Source organism: Mustela putorius, unplaced genomic scaffold (assembly GCF_011764305.1).
Source record: "Mustela putorius furo isolate JIRA1106 unplaced genomic scaffold, ASM1176430v1.1 tig00003853_pilon_pilon_pilon, whole genome shotgun sequence".
NCBI lineage: Eukaryota > Metazoa > Chordata > Mammalia > Carnivora > Mustelidae > Mustela > Mustela putorius.
The window spans coordinates 69,561,145-69,567,342 of record NW_025422005.1 but is presented as its reverse complement, the minus strand read 5'-3'; the positions used below and the strand labels follow the sequence as shown (position 1 = coordinate 69,567,342).

The window sequence follows — 6,198 nt, the reverse complement described above, 5'->3', positions numbered from 1 at the left end:
TATTCATAAATCTGATATTTCCTCTCACTGAGGAAATCACACATATGATCATATATCTTCCACTTCAAAGCTCATCTATCTTTGAACATTTATATTTGTGGGATTGGCAAACTTTCTCCTTTTATGAATTATTTTTCCCCTTTTGGCCAGTGTAAAGAGCCCTGAACCAAGTTCTTATCTACGTGAAAGTAAGTTCTCCTTTAGGTCCTTGTTCTAAAATGATTCCATTACCCACCCACCCCATTCTATTTGTAGATTAAGTTAACAATATTTATAGAGTACCTTTACATGCAAAGTTCCAAGAAATCTGACTTAAGCTGGAAGCATGCAACACAAGTAACATGAAAACATCTATTTTGCTTGATCCCAGGAAATTTCCTTTCAACTCCCAGATCTCTTTCCCTACTGTGATGTTCTTCCTACCGCTTCTCTTTATCGCCAGAACACAGCATGTAGTAAGCAGCCATACATGTTTTTTGCATTATGTTGAACCTCAGATTCTGGTTAAAACATCCCTTTCTGCTTTCTTCTTTTTCCTCCAACGTCTCATTTGCAGCAGATAAACAACCTGTAGTGGTTGCTTGGGAGACTGGAAGTTTGGGTGTGGTGCTCCACCGGGCAAATTCAGGATTTAGCAAGTATGTGCACACTTCCGGGTTATGCTTTTCATACTGTTGCTATTGCAGTGTTATTTTTTTTTCATATTAAATTTCACTTGGTCTTGCTTACAACATACGGTCATCTTTTTTATCCATATGGTGGAAGGCAGGTTTGACCTTGAGCCACCCCTTTCATTTTCACTTTCCTAATTCTTTCCCCTTTCCAAACTGCACCCATTTCCCTTTTTCCCCAGGTAGCTTCACTGAATTCCTTTCAATCTATCCTATTGCTTTTTGCAATATTGATAATCATGAATATTGAGTCTAATATAATGGCTGGCACTCAACAAATGAAAATCATTTTTCTTATCTTTATTAAATGATCTTTACCATAATTCCACATGGTGGCTTTGACTGGCCTAGGATGAACTAACCACAGCATAAGATATTGACATGGTAGTGAAATACTAACCTGCAAATTATTACTACATTTGCAATAAGACACACCTGAGTTTAAGGCTAGGCTATCTCAGTCACCATCGTGTGAAACCGGCAAGTTATGTGAACACCTTGGAGCTCAGTTTCTTCTGGGTGCAAATACCTTCTTCACTGGGATGGTGTAACATTAAATTGGAATAATCATATCCCACTTGTCTGGTGCATGGCAGAAGTGCCAGAAAAGTCTGTCCTCTTTTATACAGAGCTTACTGGAACCTAAACCAGTGGCATTTATAGGATACTCCTCTTAGAGTTTTTATATGTGTCTTCTATTTTCTTTTCCATATCCATTTATAAAAGTCTTACTAATTATCTTTTATTGATATTCTTAAGAATTTATAAATGTAAGAGTGTTCAGTCTCATTTATAAGAAAAAAAAAAGGACATCAAGGAAGGAGAAAATTAACAGTTGGAATGCGAAAACAACTTTTAGCCTGCATTCAACCTATTGCTGAGTATACTTGTTTCCCTGAAAGTTGAGGTAAATTATGCCACTTCCTGGTGGTAAGAAATTGATTTGATTTTGTTTTGAATAAACTTTGAGAGGGAAAAGCCACATTTCTTCAGCATTTTCTCATCTTATCTATATAAAATGGCAACTGATTTAAGTCAAAGCTCTTCTGGAACTGGTCTTGTAAACTTAGCTCTAATAAACTAAATGTCAATGTGATAAAAAAAAAAATCCTTACTAAAGAAAAAAATATCTACTTCATTCCAATTCTGAAAAAAAACGTGCTCTGCTGCAGCTCTGAGAGGTTCTTTTTGGTATCCTACTGGGGTCCATTCATTTACTTTTTGTTCAGCATAAGCTTCCAGGTAGAGTTTGGGCAAAGTAGCCACCCAAGTTCTTTTAGTAGACGGTAGCAATGAAGTGCAAGAAATATCTGTGTTCATGTCATTTCTTGATGAGCCTTTTTCCTCCAGTGACCTCCAGTATATCATGGCATGTAACTGGATAAATGGTCAATCAAGTTAGACTGTGGCCTCTTTTATTCCAGAAACTGAGTTTCCAGTTTTAGATATCAACTTTTTTGATGCTGCTTAACATTGTTAAATGCAATTAATATTCAGTTTACTAGTTTAACGTTCTATAGACGAAGGGATTTTATGTCTCAAGCTTGCACAACTGTGAGGAAGAAGAGCTCCTGCTCATCACACTCACAGGGGATAAGAAACTAGGATCTAAGTTTGGCAAAGGGACAATGATGTGCTAATTCCAACAAAAGGACATTTTACAGAGAATACTGGAACATCATTTAATTAAAGGTCAAAAATGGACTCTACTGGAACAGGGTAGTAAAGATGTGTCTTAGTAGTAACAACCTCTGGGAAAAAACCAAACCAAACCAAAACAAAACACTTTTTTATTTTGTACTACTTCAGCTCCCTCTCAAGCCTTTCCATTGATTAACAGAGCTGCTGACCCCCTCTCTGACTGTGACTGGCCTTTCTGTCCACCAGTTTGTGCTTACGGTTCCCTTCCATCCTACTCAACTTCTCTTGGTTCTTGGAGTATGTCTACTCTCTGATGTGACTTGGGCCCTCACATGTTATTTCCTCCCCCTGAAGCCTTCTTCATTCCCTTTTTTTGCATGGATAACTGTTATTTATCATCAAAGTCTCAAATTAAAGGACTGAGATAACTACTAGGTTTCCACACACACCCTGGGTTAGGGGCTTAGGGAGTATCCCCAACTTCAGCTACTTTATAACCAGGACCTGCTACATCATTGACAGGTCCCATGGCACAATGAAAATGGAGGATCCTACTGGCAGCAGGGGAACTCAACCTCCCCTTCTCATGGGCTGTCGTCTCTCTCAACACATGTTGGACAAGTACCCCCAGACAATGCAGTCTCCACCCTGGGATATGCTTGATGAAGGATGGATGTGAAGAACTCAACAAATCACCAGCTAAACTTGCTATGGCTCTGCCAACCAGGACAGGGATGAATGCTGCTTACCCTTACACATACGCCTTCCCCTCCGCAAAGGTGCCTTGAAGGTGTGCCTCTCTCTGACTTTGTTTGTGCTTACACATGGGTAACCCCTGGCTACAGTGGCAGAACACATGTTTTCATTGGCCACTGAGACATGTTACCCCAGTGGTGATCAGCAGTGGTTCGGGTGCTAAAGGGAAGAAAGCTGGAAGCCAAGAACCCTCCTGATGAAGGGGGTGATCAGCGAGAGGCCAGGCTTCATGAGCTGACACAAGCTCCACTATTCCACTGGATTTTATTTATAAAACACAAATTCAAAAATAAAAGTATTAAACATTTCAAGACAGCCACTTCAGAGTTTCAACTTCAAGAGGGTAGCCCTGTTGAGCATACGGCCCAGGGTGACTATTCCAGCAGTGAGCCTATGAAGCTGGCTCTGTTTATAAGCGGTCACACTTTATTTTTATTGCCATTAAATTGTATCTTCTCCATAAGACATTTGTAATATGGTCCCAATGTATTTTATAGAATTAATTTCTTTCTACTTCTGCTTTATATGGAAGCATACTTGCCCTTTCAATTCCAGGTTAAATAACCAATGACCTGTCCCTTCTCTGGTGAAATCTCTTTGGGCTCTCCCCTCAGTTTTGGAGGGAAATGTCCCTGTGTACTCTGCATAGCAAGAGTCCTTTGCTGTACCACGGCATTTAGCTGAATAAATGGTGAATCAAGTTGAACTGTAGCCTCTTTTATTCCAGAAACTGAGTTTCTAGGATTAGATATCAACATTTTTGATGCTGCTTAACATTGTTAAATTCAATTAATATTCAGTTTACTAATTTAACATGCCATAGATTAAGGTTTTTATGTATCAAGATCTGTGTATGTTTCCTCAGGGAAACAAACAAAAATGGTTGATTATAAATATTCTTCTCTTCCTCCCTATACACATAGAGAAGTGCATAATCTAATAGGAGAGATAGAAAAGTAAATATAAAGTCAAATTCAATACTTTAAATACTGTACTAGACACAAGAAAAAAGGTGTTTTTGACAGTATATTCATAGAGTTAGGAAAATTATAATGATGAGGAGACTAGAAACTGAAAACTCTTGAGTTATTTGGAAAGAATTAGTATCGAGAAAACAGAAAAGCCTATATAGTAACTAGAAAGTCATTCAATTGAAGAAGAATTTTTTTTCCTCATTTAACATTTGTTTTAATGGGCCTCAAAATTCTGTCCATATTTTTGGTCAAGTAGTTTCCATTAAAAGGTATTGATCTTAAAAACTACTAACCTAAAATTGCCACACACACACAGAGAAAAACAAATGGTCCACAGAACATTCTCCTTTCCTTCTGAAAGTTTTACAATGCTTTGTAATCATTAACCAGTCTTGTCCAATTGACACAAACAGTTCTGAGACCGTTTTCCACCACCGAGTAAGACTGAGGTGGTGAGTATTGGGGATAATACTCATTTAGCCTTCTGAGCTTTCTGGGCAGACTTGGTGACCTTGCAAGCTCCAGCTGCTTTTTTATCCACTGCTTTGATAACACTCCAGGCAGCCATCTGTCTCATGTCACAAACAGCAAAACAGCCCAGAGGAGGACAGTCAGAGAGCTCTCAACACATGTAGGCTTGCCAGGAACCATAGCAAAGATGGCAGCATCACCAGATTTCAAGAACTTGGGACCATCTTCCAGCTTCTTTCCAGACCACAATCTACTCCTTCAGCTCAGCAAACTTGCAAGCAATGTGAGGTATGTGACCATCCAGCACAGGTGCATATCCAGCACTGATGTGGTCTGGATTTTTCAGGATTATCACCTGAGTCATGAAGCCATCTGCTTCCATGGGTGGGTCATTGTGACCATTATCAGTCACACTGTCACAATGAACATCTTTGACAGATACATTCTTGACATTGAAGCCTACATTGTCCCCAGGAAAAGCCTCACTCAAAACTTGATGGTGCATTTCAACAGACTTTATTTCAGTTATAACGCTGACTAGAGCAAAGGTGACCACTATGCCAGGTTTAAAAATACCAGTCTCCACTCGGCCCACAGGGACAGTACCAATAGCACAAATTTTGCTGACATCCTGGAGAGGGAAACGCAAGTATTTGCCAGTTGGACAAGTTGGTGGCAGAATGCAATCCAGAGCTTCAAGCAATGTTGTCCCACTGGCATTCCCATCTTTATCGGTGACTTTCCATCCCTTGAACCACAGCATGTTAGCACTTGGCTCCAGCATATTGTCACCATTCCAACCAGAAATTGGCACAAATGCTACTGTGTTGGTGTTGTAGCCAATTTTCTTAATGTAGGTGCTGACTTCCTTAATGATTTCCTTGTATCTCTTCTGGCTATAGGATGGCTCAGTGGAATCCATTTTGTTAACACCAACAATGAGTTGTTTTACACCTACTGTGTAAGCCAGAAGGGCTTGCTCACGAGTCCGCCCATTCTTGGAGATATCTGCTTCAAATTCACCAATACCAGCAACAAAATCAGGACAGCACAGTCAGACTGAGAGGCATGTGTGTTCATGTTTTTGAAAGTCTCTGTGTCCTGGAATGTCAATGATGGTCTCATAATACTTGCTGATTTTAAATTCCCACAGGAAGATATCAATGGTGATACCATATTCATTTTCAGCTTTCAGGTTTATGCGAGACCCAGCCTGAAGGAGCTCTTTCCCATCTCAGCAGCCTCCTTCTCAAATTTTTTCAGTAGTTCTTTTGTGGATCCCACACATTTGTAGATCAGTTGACCAGTAGTGGTAGACTTGTCCAAATATGGGGGTCCAATGATGACAATGCTGATATGGGTCTTTCCCTTTCCCATTTTGTTTTAGGTTTAGCTGTGGTTTTCATGACACTTGTGTTCTGGCAACAAACCCATTGTAGGGTGGGGGAAAAAGCCAGCTGAAGAAGAATTTAACTTATTTTGCACATTTTTAGAGGGTAGAAATAAAGTAATAATAAGTGGAAGTTATGAAGAGGTGGTTTTTTTTTTTTTTTAAAGCATAGCAAGGAGGGATCAGTGTTTTTATTTTTTTTATTTATTTGACAGACAGAGATTACAAGTAGGCAGAGAGGCAGCCAGAGAGAGGAGGAAGCAGGCTCCCCGCCGAGCAGAAAGCCCGATGTGGG

At 39.7% G+C, this 6,198-nt stretch overlaps 1 pseudogene; it reads right to left on the bottom strand.

Annotated features, from left to right (window-relative positions):
- Window positions 1-4,434: 4,434 nt before the first annotated feature.
- LOC101689516 lies at window positions 4,435-5,890 on the bottom strand (annotated as a pseudogene).
- Window positions 5,891-6,198: the final 308 nt, after the last annotated feature.